Source organism: Gopherus evgoodei, chromosome 4, assembly GCF_007399415.2.
Source record: "Gopherus evgoodei ecotype Sinaloan lineage chromosome 4, rGopEvg1_v1.p, whole genome shotgun sequence".
Taxonomy (NCBI): Eukaryota; Metazoa; Chordata; order Testudines; family Testudinidae; genus Gopherus; species Gopherus evgoodei.
Genome location: NC_044325.1, coordinates 91,965,719 through 91,989,678, shown reverse-complemented (window position 1 = coordinate 91,989,678; position 23,960 = coordinate 91,965,719). Strand labels below are relative to the sequence as shown.

General features: G+C 40.1%; 1 protein-coding gene across 1 annotated transcript in view; it reads right to left on the bottom strand.

The window, feature by feature from the left end:
* ANO3 (anoctamin 3) overlaps positions 1 to 23,960 on the bottom strand; it is a 403,783-nt gene that overhangs the window by 278,415 nt on the left and 101,408 nt on the right. The gene's annotated exons all lie outside the window — the stretch shown is intronic.

Sequence of the window (23,960 nt, the reverse complement as noted above, 5' to 3'; positions counted from 1 at the left end):
CTAGGTTCACAGTAAGAAAAGGCAACTAATGCTACTATTTAGGCATCTATCCCTGGGTCAGCCACCTCACCCCTCCACTGTTACTTAGTGCACTTCTACAGACAGCCAAGTACTTCCCCATCTTGATTTTTTTTATTAGTCTAATGGTTTGCATTAGCTTGGCCATATTTCTTTTCCCTGTCGAACTACAAATGCACATTTTGCATGAAGGAAAAAAACAAGGGGTGTGTCACCTTCTGACACATGCCTAGGCTCTCTACCTCAGATATCTCCTCTTTCACAGCTGAGCTCTGTGTCTACCCAATACCCTGAATCTTCAGCCTTGAAAGGCATCTTGCACAAGAGCAATAGCCACTTTGTCACCTGCTCTGTTTTCCCAGCATCCAGACACAGCTAAGAAGAGTTATGTAACATAGTTCCTAACAAGCCACCTAGATCTTAAGTACTTCCTAATTTTCCAAAAGGTTGGAAAGAGTAGATGATGATAATTACTATTATAAGGCACAATAAAGATTAGTATCCCAATTTATTGTGTACTGCCTTCTCTGAATCCAATTCCAAATTTCATGGCTCTAATGATACCTACAGAAAGAAAGGGAAAAAAAAAAAAGAGTATTAGGGGAAGCCATATACCTCATCACTTTCTTTCTTCCTTCCTCTCCAGGTCAGAGTGCAGTAACATGGACAAATTAGAGACGCTCCCCCTCACAACCACAACCTCCCTCTCCCCTCCCCCTCACAACCACAACAATAATTGAACATGTGTTTGCATCACTTAATGTGTCAGCTTCTCTAAAGATGAGCTACAGCTATGATGATGGAAGGGCCAGCCATGTGAAATCCTCACTTTTTTCCTAAATAATTCCATCCTTCTAGCTTACTTCATAATATTTGTGAGTAAGTCTGAAGCTACAGCTATGAAAAGGCAATTAAGTAAAGTAGTAACCAGGCAACGACAAATCCAGTTATAGAAACTTGTAACAAATTATAATGCTTACATAATAGGTTATTTCTGCTTCTGAGCATCTGAGTACAGTACGTGTCAGGCCAGGCTGACAGGAGTCATAGCTGAATTTTTCAGCATTTAGTCATTTCATTGGTTTCTTGCATTGCCCACTCCTTTGTGGTGTGACATCCTATACTGAGTATTTTCAGGAGTAATGTTCCATTTCAAAGGTTGCTATGTTGTTCCTCAGCAACATTATTGACTATACATTTGGACTATGCAGTCACTTTCACTATCATTTTAAAGCAGACAAAATGTGGACATTTTTAACTGTGGCTAGCATATCAGCTCCTGTTTATTGACAATAGCCACTTCCATATGACCTGTCAGCAGCTCAAGCACCAACATATACATTTTGTAAGGAGATTTTTACAAAATCCGAGACTGATTAAATGTTGGTTGAGATTTTCAGTCTGCCTAGGAAATTTGTACAGAACTGTTAGCATTAACAGGAATGGTATGCCAAAAATCCCATCAGTTCCTTTGAAAAATCTCATACTTTCATGGTTTTATTTGTTTCTATTTAAATATTCATCTCATACGTGCAGTCCACATGTAGTAGAATTTCATTGACGTTTGACAACCAGAAAGTGAAACTAACTAATCTATTAAAAAACACAACATAACAAATGACAAGACAGATGCTGAAAAATCAAATTATATTTTTAAAATAGCTCCAGTCATAATAGAATCTTAGCTCTATTTCACTGTTGAGCAGTCAACAATGGATGATGCCCTTACCCTCAAGCTTCTGGCTGAGCTGCACTGAGAATTTAACCACTGTCTTCAAATGTCATATAATTGACATCAAAGTGGCTTTTGATTTGGTCAACAGGTCAGCACTTTGGCTCACACTGAAAGGAGTTGGTGTTCTAGATTTTCTGCTAACCCTGGCACATGATCTTCATAGTGGTACCGGTATGAGTGTGCTCATTAGTTCAGGGCTTTCACCGTGTTTCTACACAACCTCAGTGTGGCAGGGATGCATTCTTGCCCTGGCACCAATCACTCAAGCAATCAACTGGATATTAGAACGTGCCACTCCACTCACCAGAATCAAGTTTGGCAATGTGTTTACCAACCTAGACTAGATGAAGCTGCCTTTCTTGTGGAGAAGTCAGAGAATTTCAACCTCACCCTCCAAGATACCACCTATGCTATGGGGTTGAATGTCTCATCATAGAAGACAACAGGTCCAGAACCTTGGGTTTGGGCCACCTAGAACCTCTGGTGCCAGTAGGGTCGAGGACTGTGAAAGATCATTGATGAGTTACCTAAGCTGCAAGCAGAGTTCAAACAAAAACAATCAGAGCAAACTGGATGTTTGACTAATAGGTCTTGTTGCTTCCTGTACAAAGTCCATGTCTCACTTATGGACACAAAACATCTTTGTACTGAAATAAACTTCAGATTCTTTCAAACCTGCATATTACCTGTACTGATATATGGGTCAAACCTGGACCCTCTTACAGGCAGACTTGAAGCAGATTGAGGCATTTCATATATGCTAAATCCGGAGCATAAAATGGTTTGACTGCAAAATGTCACACTATCACAGAGATCTGGCCTTCCTTCAGTAGATATTAAGTCTCTTCAGCCTGATTGCCAGGATGCACAAACATCCCAGCAGACCATGCTCACATATCAATGGAGAATTGAGGCAGGGTACACATCCTGACACCTGGCACCACCTGTGACTCCATGAATCTCTGGAGTAGTATGATTGAGCCACATCTAGGAACTCCATTACATGACACCTGGTGCAACACCATCAACCATGGTCACTCTGGCTGGTGCAATGATTCTCAATAGATTATGCTTGATGATGATCATCATCATCATCATGATCACAAAGCCAATTAAACCTATAAAGATTAATTCATGTCTATACATGTATAATATGATCCAAGTGAATTCATTACTGATAGGATATGAATAAATTACAGCTGTCTAAAACAAACAACTTACACACCAAATGCATCTTTTTAAAGCTACTGGAGCATATACTTCTGGTATATTAAAAATACGGAAAAATTACAGGCTGTCACTTTAAATCTCAGGGGTTTTCCTGCTCCACCTTACAAGGTAGGGAAATTTAACTACCACTAAACCCAGAATACAATCTGTAGACAGCCTAGAGTAAAGTGAGCTAAATTGTGCCTGTTTTATGGATCCTGCTTTGTCTCTCTGTTTTGGGGTTCTTGTGTTATCTTTCTGAATTCTAAGAAATATAGTAACGTTACACTGCAAAATTCAAGCAAGATTTTTTTTAATCTAACCTCTGTTTATGGCTTGTACATTTCAGTAGCGTACAATGCAATAAAAGTGCCCCTCACAATGGTGCACTCTCCAGATATACATTTAAAAGTCACATTATTTTTCATGTAACTGGGTCGATAAAGATTTTTTTTCTTCATATTTTTGCAGATTAGATTTCTCCTTTAGTTTGAGCATCATCTGCTCCATTTATAAATCTTTTTATCTGATTTTCTCATCTGGAGTAATTTTTGTTTTTCAACACTGCAATTTAAGTAGGAATTTAACACCTGTTTCACAGAGCCATGAAGTTAATTCACACAGCAGCAGTCAGCCTCCACACTGCTGCATGTATAAGCCTCTGAGCTTGTGCATGAAGGAAACTCTCTCAGGTATTCTTAGGTCAATTCACATGTTTTAATCATATACATTAGAAGTGGGTGGAAAACTTTAAAATGTGTTAACAATTTGGAGCAAATAGGGAAAGTGTTTTTTAGTGTGTGTTTTAAACTGAGAAAATTGCTTTCTGACCAGTTCTAATGTACAGATTTTTTTACTTGGATTTTGCTTTTCCAATGGAGGAAGGGGTGCAAAACAGTGTAAATTCTCTTTCCTTGGCTTATTATTCTCTTTGCCTAAGAATATCACCTAAGTTGGGATGAGGGAGACCACCTTCAGAAGGCTGGAAACACAGCAGTTCCCTATTTTTCCCCCATGTGTGAGAAGAGGTGGAAGTTGCATATCTATATTGCCAGACATACAGGGGGCAATGAGTTGAGCTTCTAAACCCCACAGTTCTTGGATGATCTGCCAGAGGCCAGGGCTGTTCAGCATGCTGCCAAGGACTGCTCCCCTACCAATATGTTCCATGTTGCACAGAGACAGCTTACAATATTGGCTCAAATCGTAGCTTTCAAGTGGAAGCCCTTGCTCCCCATATTTTGGATCTCCAACCCTACCGGAAGATTTCTGCTGCCTGGGGAAAGTAACAGAGCTGAGCATTTTGGACCACAAGCGCCAGTGAAAGTCAACTTGTGCTCTTAAATCCCTTTATCACTTAAATCTTGCCTTCACTTACTGAAGCATTTTACAACACTGAAGTTATAGATGAAAGGAAATACTGAATAATCTAGTCTATCCTGGACCTTAATTCATCCTCAATTTTCCTTTGTTAGCTTCACCCCATTACTTCTAGTTACACAACTTTGTGCCATCCTAAGTATACCCTGCCTACAATCCCAAAGAGACCATTAACAAAAAGCTACAAATTTCAACATAATTTCCTTAGAGTCTGTAGGCTAAGGCAGGTTATTAACATTTTGAGCTGGTGAAGGTACTGGGGATGGTGCTTGTGTAGTACTAGAATTTCTAAAAGTTCCTGATGTTAAGTGAATTTTCAAGTCCTTGTAGGAAAAGCAGCCTTGACAAGCTTGAACATTTTCTGTTCATGAGGAACTGCACACCTTAGACAGTCAATAAAAAGGCTCTCTTTAATTCAGCAATTAATTTTGCATGTATGAAAACAACTCCCCTGGCTCCATTTGAATAAGAGCTTTTTTCTTTTAGCATGTATGTTCTACCCATTGAAGAGCCTCTTTAGAAATAGCAACTATCCAGTAATACAACAAATAATAAATGATTGTTACTTCAAACAATTAATAGACCAGTCAGACTCAGCAATGCTTCATTGGTTTCAGTGAATAATTGTTCTGAAATTGTGGATAAGAAAGCTATCTAGATCTCAGACCCAATGTAATCACAGAACTAGAACTTCTCAAATTATTTGTTGCATCTCTTTGAAATAAGCGTGGATCAACTACTAGGGATGTGATTCAGAAAGTAACTTTTGTGTAAACAAAAATAGTTTCACTTCTGATTTGCCTTAGGCTAGTGGTAGCTCTGGCTGCTTTTATGACTTAAGAAATTGAATTTGTTAAGCAATATCACTATATGGTCACTGTTACATCTATCAATATATTTAATAGATACCACTGATTGAAGCTGCTCCTTATGTTTTAGGGATGGCAATAATTACTTCTGCTTTTGTCATATTCATCATAAAAGGTTCTGATTCTAAAAGATACACAAGCATGTGCCTACATCGAAGCACGAGTAGACCCATTGATTTCGCATGCTTGAAATTAGGTATGTGGTTCAGTATCTTGCTGAACTCTCCCTAAAGCAAGCAGTGTGTGCTTGCAGCAATGATAAGGGACTGCCTGACTTATAGAACATTAATTGCAGCATTGTTCAAAAAAACCGTACAGAGCTAGTGAATTTCCACTACCTGGAAAAACATTCTCCTGAGACATCACATGTACATCAAAAGATCAGAAAGCAACTTCACACTCCTCAAAGGCCATAAATCAAAAGATGTACCCAAAAATTGTGCACCTGAAATCAATATCAGTAATAGATAGCACTTTTAGAGCTTGACATTGTGAAAGTCAAAGTTGTGAAATTTCTCAGTGCAAAGTCTGCCAATTCACCTCAGTCACACTGATACACACTTCTTGTTCCAGTGTTTATCTTGGCTTTCCCCAAGCACAAACTCCCAGCTATTCAAAATTGTTCAGTGGTTTTGTGATGTGGACAGTCATTCAGTGGGGACCAATTTAAGTCAGTGTCATCTTATCTGTAAACCAGAATGGATGGGGATGTTCTCTGCTCTCAAGAGGTGAAAGTGTAATGAATCTATATGATCTTAAAAAGATAAATCACATCCACCCACCCCTATCTCACAAAGCCCACGTCCAGACTAACCCGCGGCATCGGCGGGTTAAAATCGATTGCTCGGGGATCGATATATCGCATCTAGTCTGGACGCGATGTATCGATCCCCGAGCGCGCTTATATCGATTCCGGAACTCCATCAACCCGAATGGAGTTCCGGAATCGACACGGAGAGCCACGGACATCGATGCTGCGCCGTCCAGACGGGTGAGTACCTCGATTTTAGAAATTCGACTTCAGCTACGTTATTCCCGTAGCTGAAGTTGCGTATCTAAAATCGATTTTAATACCTAGTCTGGACGTGGCCAAGGAGTAAAACTCTGGCCTTGCTGTGCCCAAAACACTGCCGGTAAGTGTATAGGGGTAATAAGCCCCCTATAATGTCTGTAGGTCAGCAATGAAGGGGTATATCACTCATCCACACAAGATTGCAAAAGGGAAATAGTATATTAAAACAATTCCACTATCTACTTTAAGAAATCAAAATGACTTCAAATACAGTCAAAAAATAATTAGCTGGAAAATTACTTTTGGTGAATAAAAAACTCTATTATGCTTTATAACCTAAGCAGGTATGACAGAAACAAGACAAGACATGCAGTGAACTAGGAAGACCAATACTATGACAACAGATCTAGTGAAGTGTTATGAATATTCTAATTCAATGTACTTATTAGCATAATTTTAGCTTTAAACAAAAAGCTATAAAAACCACATCTCCAGTGGAGATTTGGGGCTTTTGTGTGGCCTGTTCCATGATGTGCTTTACTCCTCTGGTGGAACATCTTTGTTTGGTGAAGGCAGTATCACAGAATATGCTCCAAAGAGAAATATGCTCCATATTTTGTGATACTGCCTTCACCAAACAAGGACACTCCACCACAGAAGTAGATTGCATCATGGAATGGGTCACCCAAATACCCTGAGAGAATCTGCTTCGATACTGAAATAAAACTGCCACTGAAAACACACACTCTAGTTGTCACCTACCACCCCACATTGGAACCCCTATGCAGTAACAAATGCAACTCATCCTTGATGGAGACCCCACCCTGGAATCTATCCTGAACCCCTTCTCTCACAGGAAAATGATAAGACTGGTGATAAGATCATCTTACCTGTGGGTGAACATTTTTCACAAAACCATCACTCTGTATGTTACCTATCAGTCTTCATCCTCAAAGGAAACCTGCACAACATTTTCAAAAGATGAGCCTGGTAGCTGAAATTCATAACTTTGCTAGAACTAAAAATCATGGACCAAACAGAGACACTGGATTTATGGCTTATTAACCCACTGACAACCTCTCCCCCCCTGCTAGCTGCTTACCTTCCCCCTTTGCTCCCAATGACAGGAGAAGTGTTAACAGACCATTTTGTCTTGAATAGTCACTTGAAATACGTATTAACTACTTATGCTAAACAATCTTTCCCACTTTGTATTTAGCAGTGACACTGGGAATTATTTTCCTAGACCTGAAGAGTTCTGTGTAAGCTCAAAAGCTTCTCTCTCATCAACAGAAGTTGGTCTAATAAGAGATATTACCTCACCTAACTTGTACCCTACAAAGATTGGGCAGAGACTGACCCTTAGATTGTAAATTTATCTGAATATAGACTGTGTTTGTAGAGCAAATATACTGGCAATGTTTGATAAAAATCATTCATGAATAATAAGCAGCTTTAGGGGCACTGGCCCTGATCAGCTGACCCCTCTAAAAATGGATGGGTGGGGGGGAAACCTGCTACCTGGTGATCCTGAAGCCTCAAGAAATAGCTAACTTGAATAATAAAAATGTTGAGTTGTCTCAAAGAATGCCAGACCACCATTGCACCTAATCCTCCTAACTTTCTTTCCCTCTGTCCATTGGTTCCCTCCTCACACGTCTTCTGATTTATTGCTCTTACTCCCATCATAACATATTATGTCTGTGTAGTGTTGTCTGTTCTTGCAGCTTTGACAAATTGTAAAATTGCATAACTGCATGATTATAATCTGTCCTCATGACGTGTGTGGTATTTGGAAACATATACAAGTTGTAAGTGATTTAGCTTTTTGTACTTTTCATTGTCTTTTGAAAGTAAGAGAGACAGAAGCTTACTCCATAGGGTACAAGTAAAGTAAGAGGAGCCACCCCTATCCTCTCTGCACAAACAGAGGCAGCTCCCCATCTATCTCCAAGCAAAACTGTGGAGAGGTTGGTTCATTGCTAACTCTTGTGAAAAAGATCATGCAGAACCCAGGCCACTGAAGACTTCACTTCGACTAAAAAATTAGAATATTTTCCTTTAAAACCTCACTGCTTTTCCCCCCTGCTTACTATATTTAGATTTATTCCAGCTAATTAACCATTCATTTGGGCATGTAATCCCCTACCCAATCTAAAGGCCTGATTCTTCAACCTCTACTCATGTGAGTAATCTTTACTCATGGGCTTAGTCCCAACTGAACGTAAAGATTACCTGCACAAGTAAGGATTCAGCCCTCAGCGACAAATCCCTTCAATTCCAAATTGTGCATTAATATAAGCAAAAGAAAACTAAATCTTAATACAGAGAAATATCCTAAACAAACAGATATAGCCTCCTAGTGGAAGATGAGGCAGTCCCATTGCTTCAGCCATTTTAAATCAGACTTGGTAAATGGTACAAGATGTAATGTAGAGAACAATCTTGCACTGGCCAGCGGGAGGACTAAGGTTTTGCATAAATTTTATTCATCTCCAACTTCAGTGATTAACAGCTTATTGAAGAACATTAATGGTACTTGTTTGCTTCATTGAAATCATGATTTTATGGCACCTCATAAATGACTTTTAGCCACATTTGTGATATAATAGTGACATCCACAGGCCAGCTGGGATATTTATATAGCATATAGTTCTCTCCTACTATTGTTCCTTGACTAGATCACCAATACTATGATGATAGAGCCATTTAAGCTGTCTAAACAAAGTGGTGCTGGATAAATTTGTACAGTGGGGGTACTGAGAGACATTGAACCAAACTGTAAACTCTGTATATAATGGAAACCACTTCAAGCCAGGGCATGCTGCAGCACTCCCAGCACCAACACCTATGCCTAAACAGACTGATTTAAAGGTGAGTATCTTAACCTGACTAACAAGTCTCCACTGAAGCTTGGAGTACTTCAGAAATGATGGTGCCACAATAGGCTTTAAAATAAATTCATCCTGTTTGGTCTGGGGAGGGATTTAAATAAAAAATAAAATCAGACAGCAAAACTGAACTGAGTTTTTCTGATAAATGATGAGAAAAAAGCAAGATGGAAAAAAATTGTTCATAGACCAGAGAATGCAGAGCTTACCAATATAAAAACCTGGTGATCATTAGCTTGAACCTATAGCTCCTGCCAGAAATCTGCATTCCAGTAGTTCATACAGATAAGGTGGGTGAAGTAATATCTTTTATGGGGCCAACTTCTGTTGCAGAGAGACAGAGAGAGGCTTTCAAGCCAAGCAAGCTCTTCTTCAGGAAAGAAACTCCAACATGGCTACAACTACACTGCCTTCCAATCTTTCAGTCTTTTACTAATGATACTGTAAAAGTGCTCTGTCTTAATGTTGCACTCTGAAGATTCCCTTTTATCATACTACATTCTAGGGCATGTTTATCCCCAGAATACAGTAAAGATCATCTTGAGTGCAGCAAAACAAGTTCTGCTATTGCATTTGGAGGTGGGAGAAAGGGAAGGGGCACTCTAGAGATCAGCTTCCCCTTGCCTAGGAAGATGGAATCAGTTAAGTTTCTGCAGGAGATGTGGGGAAGTAGTTATATGTGAAGCAGAGAGGGGAAAAAAATAGTTCAAGCCCTGTTGGCTGATGTCCCTTAAGAAACAAAAGACGAATTAAAAAAAAAAATAGAGAAAAGCACTATTTTTCAGCAACCAAAGAACAGAAGCCACGAATAAAGCATTTTCAAACTTAGAACAGGGCATTATAAACAGAGTAAAATTAAAACAGTAAAATACACTTCAATCTCTTCAAATTTTGGACTGGATTTTCAAAGAGGCCCAAGTGCTGCTTTCAGTGGGATTTGAACATCTCATTCGCTTGGGCTCACTGGCACGTCACCTCCTGCTGGTCAGTCCAGGAATTAGCTTTTTCCAACTGCAGAGTGCCTCCCGCTGGCCGGTGTCTCTCTACCAGTACCTGCTTCCTCATCAGTCTCCACCACTGTACCTCAGGCCTGGGATCCCTTCTAGACCCTGGTGCCCCTTATTGTGGGGGTGCTGCCCCAAGGCAGTGTCTCCACACTCTGGGTCTCCCCTCCCAGGGGAACCTCCTCCCCCTATGTCCACCTTGCCTCAGTGGCTACTGCCAGTCATCATCTGGCCCCCTTTCTCTGAGGCTAACTGCGGTCTGTAATGGCTACTCATCATCAGCAAGGCGGTTAGACCTGCTGGCTTTCTAGTCCAGTAGTCTCCCTGGAGTCCCAGTACCGCCTTCGGCCTTCCTGCTAGGCCTCAGTCTGGGAGATAGGCAGGCCCGAGCTCCCCAGCTCAGCCTGCCCGTTCCCCAGCACTGCTCAGCCAAAGATACCCTGCCTCTCCCAGGCAGCTTTTCAATCCAGAGCCAGAGTGAGACTTTGCTGGCTCCTCACTCACAGCCCTCTTATCAGGGCCATCTGTGACCCAGCCTCTCTCAGCTGTTCACTCCTATTATCCCAGGAGCGGGGTAACTGCCCCGCTACAGGCCCCTTTGACAATTTCAGCATTAGTGTATGTTTTGTGCTTGTGAAGGCTGAAGTAGCTGCTGAGTGAAAACCTGTACTTGTTTTCTAAGGAAAGTCACAGTGTACCCTCCACAAACTGCCTAGCCTACAAAGAATATACCAAATAAAAAATAAATCCCTAGTGCTGTGAACTCCATGGCAGCTAGAACACTTTTCTGCACTTACACTTCAAGGCTATTCAGGTGACATTTAGATGTGTTAATCTGCAGGATTAACACAATGGAAAGAATCTAAACTGTCCAAGATGTAAGTGTGCAGGTGCTGTAACTGCAGACAAGATGAGAAAAAGCAGCTAAGATAACTGAACTCAGTGCTGACAATCATTTTCACTCTGGGCTGTCAGTGTGGGACAGAAAAAATATGCAGAGACACTGATCAAATGGGGTGGTGGGATATGATAGCTGAAATCTACTTAAAGCAGCATTTTGAGCATAAACAATTTGAGATTCAGCCTTTCAAACAGGATATTTGTCATTTTTCATGCCACTGAATTGGCAGAGGTGCAGATTCCAGAGGAGATATTAGGAACAGAAAGTAAAGTGCTATTTCCCAGGGTGCCATGGATTTTGTTTTTCAAATGTGTAGCATCTGAACATCTTACAAACGTAGATGAATTTATTTTCTAAACAACTCAGCGAAATATTTAGTGCTGGTAGCTCTGGATATTTAATCACTAATTTTGTAATATTTGCTATATTTCTCAAGCACCAGCTCATGGAGACGTGATTAGGAAAAAAACTAGGGTTGTCAAGCGATAAAAGAGATTAATCTTGATTAATTTCTCAGTTAAACAATAATAGAATACCATTTATTTAAATTTTTGGATGTTTTCTACATTTTCAAATATATTGACTTCAATTATAACATAGAATATAAAAAATGTAGTGTTCACTTTTTTATTACAAATATTTGCACTGTAACAAAAGAAATAGTATTTTTCAATTCACCTAATACAAGTACTGTGGTGAAATCTCTTTATCATGAAAGTTGAGCTTACAAAATGTAGAATTATGCACAAAAAACCTGCATTCAAAAACAAAACGTAAAACATTACAGCCTACAAATCCCAACAGTCCTACTTCTTGTTCAACCAATTGTTCAGACAAACAAGTCTGTTTACATTTGCAGAAGATAATGCTGCCTGCCTCTTTTACAATATTACCTGAAAGTGAGAACAGGCATCTGCATGGCACTGTTACAGCTGGATGTTTACATGCCAGATGCGCTAAAGATTCACACGTCCCTTGATGCTTCTACTACCATTCCAGAGGACATGCGTCCATGCTGGCGACAGGTTCTGCTTAATAATGATCCAAGGCAGTGCGGACCCACACACATTCATTTTCATCATCTGAGTCAGATGCCACCAGCAGAAGGTTGATTTTTTTTTTTTTTTGGTGGTTTGGATTCTGTAGATTCTGCATCAGAGTGCTGCTCTTTTAAGACTTCTGAAAACATGCTCCACCTCATCCTGCTCAGATTTTGGAAGGCACTTCAGATTCTTAAATCTTGGGTCAAGAGCTGTAGTTATCTTTAGAAATTTCACATTAGTACCTTCTTTACATTTTGTCAGATCTGAAGTGAAAGTGTTCTTAAAATGAACATGTGCTAGGTCACCATCAGAGACTGCTATAACATTACATATCTGGCAGAATGCAGGTAAAACAGAGTAGGAGACATACAATTCTCCAAGGAGATCATCAACATGGAAGCATGTCCTCTGGAACAATGGCCAAAGCATGAGGAGGCCTATGAATCTTTAGCACAGCTGGCACATAAATATCTTGCAACACCACCTACAACAGTGCCATGTGAACACCTGTTTTCACTTTCAGGTGACATTGTAATTAAGAAGTGGGCAGCATTATCTCCTGTAACTGTATAAAACAAACTTGTTTCTCTTAGCGATTCGCTGAACAAGAGTAGGACTGAATGGACTTGTAGGCTCTAAATTTTTCTATTGTTTTGCAGTTATGTAACAAAAAAACAAAAAAACCTACATTGTAAGTTGCACTTTCATGATAAAGTGATTGCAGTACAGTAATGGTATGAGGTGAATTGAAAAATACAATTTTTTTTTTATCATTTTTACAGTGCAAATATTTGTAATATTATAAAGTGATCATGGTACACTTTGTATTGTGTTATAGTTGAAATCCATATATTTAAAAATTTAGAAAAACATCCAAAATATTTAATATATTTCAATTGGTATTCTATTGTTGAACAGTGCGATTCATCACAATCAAAATTTTTTAAAATTGGGATTAATTTTTTTTGAGTTAATTGTGTCAGTTAACTGGATTAATCAACAGCCCTAGTAAAAAAAAATCTCACCTTTCATTAAACAAAAAAACAAACTACAATTCTAGCCCACATGATGAGGAGAAAGGCTTGAAAGTGTGATCCAAGTGTACCCAAAAGAACCAGAAGGCACAGCACAAATGAACAGAACCATGAAATTTTTTTTTTTTTACTCCAACTCTCAAATTTTAAGACTCATGATATTGTGGAGCCTGCTACACGATTAGTGAACTGTTTGGATTGGCAATATCCTCTTTTATAAATGGAGAACTTAAAGAGAGACAGAGTTCCTTAAAGTCACATAGGAAATCTGGGTGAGAACTAAATCCAGATATCCTGAGGGACTGACTGGGATTCAATTCTTTGGATTTTGAGAGGAAGGGTATTCAGTTAAGACCAAAAAAGGTGGAGGGAAAGAATGCTGCATATATATATATATATATATGGAGTTTTTAAAACTAAAGACCCTGTACCCTGATGAAAGGGAGAGTATTTCAAATATATCTAGGTTCTTTACAGAGCTGGTTGAGAATTTTCCAACAATACATTTTTTTGTCGGAAAATACTGGTTTGTAGAAACCTAGCTGTTTGTGGAAAAGGGTCATTTTCAACAAATCTCATGATTCAACATTAAAAAAAATGTTGAAATTGTCAAAATGGGGTATTTTGACATTTTCTAAATAAAGAGTTTCATTTTTCTGTTCAAAATAGCTTTCTAGTTTATATTTTGCATTGCACTAAAAAGGTAAAGTTTAAAAAGATTGTAATAGAAATAAAACTATTTTAATAGAAATAAAATATTTCAATTGAGCTGATTCATATTTTGGGGGGAGAGAAGGAGATTTAGTTTGTGAAAGACTTTTTTGGTCCCAATTTTGGTTGGCAATTTTCCCCATCAATTTCATATTCTCATAGGACGGGAAAGCCATTTCCTACTTATTACCTACAAATAAGAAGCAGAGAGAAGGGAGATGGGGAAGCAAAAGGAGTCAGGAGCCAATGAAGTTAAGTAATTACAGTTACTTGAAGCAAAATACCTGTAGAGGTTTCTGAAGTGTTAATCTGTATCTGCAAAAGAACATGGCTACTTCCACCTTTTCATGTTCTATGTATGCATAAATATCTTCTTGCTGTATGTTCCAGTCTATGCATCCGATGAAGTGGGCTGCAGCCCACAAAATCTTATGCTCAAATGAATTTGTTAGCCTCTAAGGTGCCACAAGTACTCCTTTTTGAAAATACCTGTATAGTGAAGTAATTAATGACTTCAAACTAGGAAAGTGTTGAAAACCAAATATTAGACAGTATGACAATATGAAAGAGCGCGCGCAGAGTGATTATTAATGATTTTGCTCCATAGTATATTTTCTATAATTACTTAGTAATACATGGCACACTGTGAACCTAAAATGATGCCTCTAGTAAACAGCTGATTCCTTAACTGAGAGAACACTATTAGGTTTCAATTTAAAAAAAAAGGTATAATTGATAGTTAAACAAATTAGGCTTTATAATATAAGTTGATGTGATCTCAACTTATTGACAGAACACTTAAAAGAAGAAGTGAGCTAATAGGTTCAAATGACAGAATTGTAGTTATGAGCACTGTAACACTTCAGATCTTTGATTATCAGCAGGTAACTATGCCCAGTGGTCTGTGATGGGATGTTAGATGGGATTGGGATCTGAGGTACTACAGACAATTCTTTCCTGGGTGCTGGCTGGTGAGTCTTGCCCACATGCTGAGGGTTTAACTGATCGCCATATTTAGGGTCGGGAAGGAATTTTCCTCCAGGGCAGACTGGCAGAGGCCCTCGAGGTTTTTTGCCTTCCTCTGCAGCATGGGGCACAGGTCACTTGCTGGAGGTTCTCTGCAGCTTGAAATCTTCAAACCACAAATTTGAGGACTTCAATAACTCAGACATGGGTTAGGGGTTTGTTACTGAAGTGCGTCGGTGAGATTCTGTGGCCTGCATTGTGCAGGAGGGTCAGACTAGATGATCATAATGGTCCCTTCTGACCTTAAAGACTATGAGTCTATAAAGTAAACATGTTTGTAATCAGAAACATTGGCTAAAGCAAAACAAGCAAAATTCCTGGTACTATCTGTGAAAATATCCTCTTTGTCATGTAGCTAGCCAGAAAGCAAAACATTCATTGTCTTTCACTGAAGATATTTTGGCTTTAATCTACCAACACTTATGCACTTGCTTAAATTTAACACCACAACTAGTCCCATTAAATCCAATAGGATGACATATATGCTCAAATATATGCTTGCAAGTCTTGGCAAGATCAGGGCCACTGATGGATTAATTTAAATTTACTTAATTGTGCTGCTTACCAATTTTGTATATATAAATTGTATTAAGTGAAATTACTACACTAATTGGAGTGCAAAACAGAAGATATATGCCACATAAATTGAAGTGTAAAAGTCCCAGGAGAGAAAAATACAGTGTCAACATAAGCCTGCATTACAGTGGGAAAGGAAAACATTTATATAACAAATCAAAGACTGTGAGGATTTAATGCTGAAACATCTATCCAAAATATCACCACCTTCAGGCTTGATAAATTTCATCTACTGTAAGTAAAGAACAATATATTTAAGCAGAGCAGATGAGACCAAATAAGAACCATGGGATTCTCCAACTGACATCAGTAGGACTATTGCTACAGTTTGTACCATTGTGATTCAAAGCACCAGGCATTCACATATGCCCCACTATTGTAATAATCCTTGTATAAAATATACCTTGTGAGGGTATGATTTGAAAATGAATAACTCACTAGTTAATAATATCACAGTGAAATGTATGTAGCAAGATTATACGTAAAGTTACGCATTCCTCCTGTAGTATGTTACTTTTTCAAAACCAGACAGCCCTGCAAAAGCAAAACAGGCTTGTCCTAAACAAAAGAATGTGTTTTTACCTCAGTTTATGTAAAAGTAGTAAGGAGGGCCAGATTGCACGAAACCGAACAATTTGCATTTTAGCAAACACTGCCTGAATAAACTTCACTTTGATGGGTAACCTTCAGAAGAACCCACTTCAAAGGTTCACTGGACTATAAAAAGAAAGGGGGAGAGAACCACAAGCTCTCTTTCACTCAAAAAGACAAAAGGAACCAGTACTGTTAAGCCTCTAGAAGAAACCTTGATTGAGAAAGTGGGTCGGCCACATCTTGTTGAAAGACAGAGAGAAAGCCATCTTGAAAAATGTCTTGAGCTAAACCTTGCTAGATAAAGTTTAGACTTAGATGTTTGTTTCACTTTTGTTTGTAATTATTTTTAACTCTTATACATGAACTCACTTAAAATCCCATCTCTTGTTCATAAACTTGTTTTACTATTAATCTAAACCAACAATGCAGTGTTTGCACTAAAGTGAACATCAACACTAGTTAATGGGGCAAGCTGGTGGGTTTTGTCTCCTAAAAAGAGCAAATGGATATTATTATTCCTCTGAACAATGCAGGAGAGGACTGGGCATATCGGAACACATAGGTGGGGCAAAGTTTGGACTAGGGTATGTGTTGGGGTCACTTGCTAAAGTGAAAGTGTGTCTGTGATAACTGCAAGCAGGCTATTGGATTCAAAGTGGTTGAATCAGAGTTGTAGAGCATATGAAGTGAACATGAAATGCATGTTGGCAGTGTGTACATCCCAGGCAAGGAGCCACAAGTAGCAGAAGAATTTGGGGGCAGTCGGGGTTATAATACAAGAGGTGACCACTTCTCACTGGTCTGAATTGCACCCCAGAACTTGACAGTCATTAATCCTACCCCATGTCTCCAGGACAGGAAATTTGTTAGATTCCATGATCTATTATTTTTCTTCAATGGACTGTGGAGCACCACATGGAGGAAGCATCAAGCAATCTTAGCCCCCTAATCCTTCACTCCTCTTTCCATTATTTCTGCTTATTATTTGTGTTATAGTAGCATTTAGAGGCCTTACATGAGATTGAGGCTCCATCATGCTGGGCACTGTACAAACAGATAAGTGACAGCCTGTGCCCCAACTAAAACAGTTCTGACATTGATGCCTCAGACAGTCATTTTTGCTCAAGCCAAACTCTTAACATTAAAACTTTGGGCCAAATAATTTCCCATCAAAGATGGTCAAAGTTAAGTGTAACATGCACCACATAGGGGAAAAATAACGTCTCCCTAATACCTCATGCTCAGGGAGAACATGGAGCAGGGAAGGGGATGTGGCCTCAGAACTATGTGGAGCCAACAGGAATTTTGGTTTCTAACCCCCTCCCCCAATCCCCACCTCAGGTCTCAGAATTAATGTACAAGTGAGTGTCCCACCAAGTGATGCTCTGGCAGCCTAACATGCCTACAACCATGTCCATATATACTGTCCACCCCATTCTCTCAGAGGTGTAAATGAGACTGACCTGAAGTCAATTGTGCACAGAGCATTTGTAAGTTACTAGGGAATTTCTGCCTGAATTTCCATAGATTTCCCAGTGAAGTATGCCACCTAGAGCAACTCTCCCCTCCCTAATTCCAGCTGGCCATATGGATTTAATCCTCAAGCAGAGTCTTTCACTGCCTCAGAGAAAAGAGGAAGAGTGTGACCCTTATGGTATGTCTATATAGCAACTAAATGCCCACAGCCGATCCAGCCAGCTGACCCATGGTCGCAGGGTTCAGGCTGTGGGGCTGTTTCATTGCTGTGCTGTGTAGACTTCTGGGTTCAGGCTGCAACCTGACCTCTGGAACTCTTCCACCTCACAGTCTCTAATTACAGGCCAACACACTGTTTCCTCCCCACACATGAAGGCCCTTGCCTCATTGAGTGCACAGGATGGAACTGCTCTAAGGATGAAGTACGGTTGTATAGTGAAGACTGTTGTCTGAAGGATTACGGCCTCATTTGTTGAGGAAGTTGGAAGGTATGTTGTGAATGAGGCAGGAGACAGTATGAAGAGAAAAGATGGTCTCAATGTTAAATTCTCCAGGACGATGTTCAGCTGTCTTAACATAGGTGTGTGTGTGTGTGTGTGTGTGTGTGTGTGTGTGTGTGTGTGTGTGTGTGTGTGTGTGAGATCATATAGTTCAAACTTGCACTGATTGACGTTTATTTAGGTCACAAAGTCAAGCCTTCAAAAGTTAGGTCTAGCAGTTTCTCAGGTTGGCTGCATGCCACATGGGTGCTGCAAAGTTACTTCAGGCTCTTGATAAGTTTGAGAGAATGATGAACTCCAAAACTCCAAACACTTTTTTCTGTATAGTATATACACATTTATTTAAAAGTAGAATCCTAGGAAACATCCTGATCCTGAAAAAAGCATAATGATATGGAACAGCTCTCAATTAAAAAACCCTCCAAAACAACTGCTGGATTGCACTCTCCATAGCTGTCACCTGTAGCTGCCACTACCACTCAAATCAACGTGGAGGGTGGAAGTTCTAATAAAGGTATAAAACAACTGTTGTCAAGAGGCTAGATTTTATTTCCTGGCCTCAGTCACCTGATATGAGTCAGGGTCACTACAGTTTAATACTCTCATCCCCATGAGAGAATCAGATCTAACTGCAGTATCTAGTTTTTAGAAAAGTAGATGTAAAAATTCAAGTAGAAGCAGCCACTCAATAGATCAGTTCAACCCATAGACTAACCAATTTTTCTGAGCCTGTCCCAATGGTAGTTTTATTTCTGAACCCAATTAAAAGCCTATTAAACTTTAAGCATCTATTTTCATCTTCACTAACTTTAGTATCCTAATAACTAGCTAAAGCACATATTCCTCAAGCAAGGCCAGCTCTATAGTTTTTGCCGCCCCAAGTGCGCAAAAAAAGAGCCATGATCAGGAACTCTAAGGCCACTGCTTCATTCTTCGATAGCAATTCAGGGTAGGTCCTTTGCTCAGACATGGACTGATGGACCCGCCACTGAAGAGCTGGACTTGCCACACCCTTCCAGGGGCCACCCCAAGCACTTGCTTGCTGGGCTGGTGCCTGGAGCCGGCCCTGTCCTCAAGACTGCTGTTGATTTCATTTATATCACATTCTGAAACACATGAAATACCAATGTAAAATTGTGTTATTCTACACTCTAGCACCAAGAATTAAAAAGTTTTCTAAACATAGCATAGTTATTTTCACATACAGCAGTTGTCCTGTACTCGGGCCTCTGTTTTATTGAGGGACAACAAAAACTCATTGGAAAGTGTCCATTTGAAATTTCTGCCCTCCCTCTACCCCATCCCACTGTGTTCTGTTATGTAACTTCCTGATATCTAAAAACTTGAAAAGTCATGAAATTTATAAAACTAAGAGGTAAAAATAAGAAAAATCTAAAAGGTAGAAACCATCCTCTTTGGTCACCAAACATCCTATTTTTTTTTTAACAGTACCAAAAATATTTCTAACAAATGAAACATCAGAGAACACTTGCCCATTTTTTGAAGAAAAAGTTTGCTAGCCATGGCTTAACTCATTCTTGCTTTCTTTATGGAATTTATTCTTTTAGAACCAGTTTTCTTAAACACCCTATTACTTAAAAAAACCTAACCCATAATATTTGACATCTCCCAAAATATAACAAAATTCCCTATGTAATGATATTTACGGTGCCAGTTTTGTCTAAAGTGAATATTGCATTTTGTATCAAAGTCAAATTTCATATTCTTCATGTAAGCAGAAATGTCACTGCTCCCTGAAAACATCCTGAGAATATAAGATTAACTTCACCATTACTTCATCTTTAAATAGCATCTTTTGTCTAAGATATGAAAGTAATTTGCAATAGTGGGAAAGGATTATCCTGGTTAGGCAGGTTATAAAATATGCTTGCTGTCATCCAGAAGCCAAGCTAGAAATACAGCTCACACCTTCTCACTCCCAGTTCTGTTCTCCAGCCACTAGACCACAAGTACTTCCCATCTCAGATTTCATGATTTTTAAGAACATCTCAGATGATTAAAAAACAAAAACAAAAAAATCAAGAAAACTGTCCTGGAGCAGCTCTATCAAACCTTCCTCCACCCTTACAATGACAGGCTACAGAGATGTAGGCCATCTAGTCCATCCACTTCTACAAAGGAATCCTGCATTGGGAATATATTTAAAAATTAATAATTTCAAACTAAATATTTATCCTCTCAACATGTAAAAGTAACATCTTGCAAATCGGCTGTCCATAAGCACTATGGATAGTTTAGCAAATCTGCATTACTAATTTTAATGGCCTGAATAGATGCTAGAAACATACATTCATCTTTTGTGGATGACTCGTGACCATTAGTACCATGTGTCTAATGTTTAACGAAACTGCCGTTGTGTGGTACAGTGAATTATCTTTTTCAACCAGCAGTAATTATAGGGGCAAAAGTAATCCCAGGTCTCATAGGCACATAATACTACAAGATTATTTCTTTTCTGAAAGAGTATTCACAACTGTGTGGAAAACTTCCAAGATATAGAAAATGAACCAATTTTATAATTATTAATATTTCCTATCTATTGAAAGATGTGATTAATGAATGTTCAACTTCAATCCATAGATTTAAATTAGCACACAGAGACACTGTCAGATTGATTTTTTTTTAAAAACTGTCTAATTTAAATATGATCTGGTTTCTAACAGAGCCTTTAAATAACATGGCATGACTAAAAAAGCCTTCAAAATATTTAGGGTTTTTTTTTATTTTGATTAACCAGCTGATGCTCCAAAGGCCTTTTCTGCAAGGGAGAATCTAAGAAATCAACCCTGCAGAGGGCTCCCTAAGGATATACTCCTGCTCTTATGACATCAGTGGGTTATGGTCCTCCATACCATTTTGTCCCAATGAGATTAAAAACACTTGTGCTTTTGTTTTCTACCTGTAAAATCATAGGTAAGATTCACAAAACATGTTACAGCCTCTTTGTGCAAAAAGAGACAACAATCCAGCCATAAATGCTCAGCAGAGAAGTTCTCTATCAGAGGAATTGCCTTAGTGGCGAATCTTCACTGAAACCAAACCTGGCCACTGTGACATCCTGCTCCGGGCGCAGAGAGCACAGTTAGGCAGGAAGTGGCATGGTGAAGCAATGCTTTGTGATAGAAATCCCTAGCTGATTTGTAATAGTTACAATAGAACATCTTATAGCTCCATGCAGTAACTTTAAATTTATATTGGAGTCAAGGGTGGCCCAAAGAATTGGGGAACCAGAACCAGCTCCCTGACAACTCATTTTCCTGCACTGAGCTTTGCGTGGCACAGCTTTTTAGAAACTGATTCTCCATACAACAAGGAAAGCAGTGCTCAGAGCTTTGAGCATTCCCATTGATATTCAGGAGCATGGTAGTTAAAAAAAAAAAAAAAAAAAAAGAAATGGGAATAGGTATGATGGTATGCCCTATGCTCAGTGGTATTTGCAGGACTGGAACCTAAGACCCTTGTCCTATAATTGACTCCTTGTGGGTGCACCACCAAACTTGTAAGAGCTCCACTGAAGTCATTGATCAGCAGAAGCACAGTGGCACACCAAAACACAGTGAATTGCAGGATCAGAGCCTAACTTTCCAAAGGCTAGAGGAGCAGTGAGGGATAGCTCTTCTATTTTTTTCTAATTTAAGATGAACAGAATTATACATGAAAGAGCAGATGTAGGCTGGCTTTCCTGACTAAAATATATTAATCTAGTCAGATGAAAATGGGTAAAACTACCTAGAGTTCTCAATTATATTAGGAGTATGGCTACACTTACAGCTGTACAGCGCTGTGAGTTACAGCTGTCTTCATATAGCTGTGTAGGGAAAGTGCTGCAGTGTGGCCACACTGATAGCTACCAGTGCTGCAGTGTGGCCACATTTGCAGCACTGTTGGGAGTGGTGCATTGTGGGCAGCTGTCCCACAGAGCACCTCGTCCCATTTTGGTGCCGTGGGTTTGTGGGAAGGGGATGGAAGGGTGCGGGTCATTCCGTTTCCTGTCCCAACACCCCATAGTGCATCGCTTCACATCCCAGCAGTCACTGTTTTTCCATCCACGTCTGGCGCCATTGTGAGTCTCCCAACGGTTTCTGTGCAGCGCGCTTTCTGTGGGAAATGGAGCCTGAGCTGCTGAGGACTTTGCTGATGAGTGTCGCCAGCACATTATGTTTGGCAGTTGAGCTATTCCTTCAGCTCCAAAGTGACAGTGAGGAGTCCGACGACGATATTGATTCGCCTGATGCCTATGACACTAAATTGCTTGTGGCATTCATGGAAATGCTCAGCACCATGGAACGCTGCTTTTGGGCTCGGGAAACAAGCACTGAGTGGTGGGATCACATCATAATGGAAGTCTGGGATGACAATCAGTGGCTGCAGAACTTCTGGATGAGAAAAGCCACTTTCATGAGACTGTGTGCTGAGCTCGCCCCCACCCTGAGGGGCAAGGACACAAGATTGAGAGCTGCCCTGCCAGTGGAGAAGCGGGTGGCTTTTGCAATCTGGAAGCTGGCAACTCCAGACAGACAGCTACCGACTGGTCGCGAACCAGTTTGGAATGGGAAAGTCGACCATTGGAATCGTGTTGATGCAAGTTTGCAGGGCCATTAATCGCTTCCTGCTAACAAGAACCGTGACTCTGGGGAACGTGCAGGACATTCTGGATGGCTTTGCACAAATGGGTTTCCCTAACTGTGGAGGGGCGATAGATAGGACGTATATTCCTATTCTGGCACCACCCCACCTAGCATCAGAGTTCATTAATCGGAAGGTGTATTTCTCTATGGTTCTTCAGGCACTTGTGGATCACCGTGGGCGTTTCACTGACATTAACACAGGCCGGCCTGGAAAGGTGCATGATGCACACATCTTTCGGAACAGTGGCCTGTTCAGGAAGCTGATGGCTGGGACTTTTTCCCAGACTGGAAGATCACAGTAGGGGATGTTGAAATGCCCATTGTGATCCTTTGAGACCCTGCTTACCCGTTAATGCCTTGGCTCATGAAACCATATACAGGGAAGCTTGACAGGAGAAAGGAGCAGTTCAACTACAGGCTGAGCCAGTGCCGAATGACTGTAGAGTGTGCTTTTGGCTGTTTAAAAGGGCACTGGAGATATCTGTATGGGAAGCTAGACTTGGGGGAAAGCAGCATCCCTGCGGTTATATCCGCATGCTGTACCCTCCATAATATTTGTGAAGGGAAGGGTAAAACATTCAGTCAGGCATGGACCTCTGAGGTTCAACGCCTGGAGGCTGAATTTGCACAGCCAGAGAGCAGGGCTACTAGAGAGGCCCAGCACAGGGCTACAAGGATTAGGGATGCCTTGAGGGAGGAATTTGAGGCTGAAAGCCAACAGTAATGTTTGGTGCCTTGCACAGGAGTGAAGTGCAGTGGTTATAATGTTAGTAGGAATCTGTTTTTCCTGAAATGATTTGCAGTGAATGTTTCTTTCCTGGGCTACGGTATCTTTCACTTTCTGCAATAATAAAGACTGTTTTCAAAACCAAGAATTCATTTATTGAAAAGAAAATAACTTTATTGACAGACACACAACACTTTGGGAACCTAAAAGGACAGGGAGGTGGGGTGGAGAACTGTACAGTCACAGGTTTGAATATGTCCTGTCTGGAGTGCTGTGCAATGACTGCTGCACTTCAGGATGAAAATACTGCATGGTGATGGGGGTTGAATGCAGAGGGTAAGGAGTCGTAGTTCTCAGGGCTGGTTGGTGAACGTACAGCTGTTCGGGGCAGCTGGTGGTGGTAAGAACCTGGATGCTGGGGAAGGGGGTTTGGAGCTGACATTGGGGCACAAGGGAAAGAGCTTTGGGACGATAGTGGGGGGATGGCACAGTAGTGCTCTGCCTGCATGGCTATAAGTGACTGGATAGAGTCTGCTTAGCGTGCCAGGATGCTTATCAGCTGTTTTGTGCTTTTCTTCTTAACCGCTGCGTTTCTCTGGCAGAGC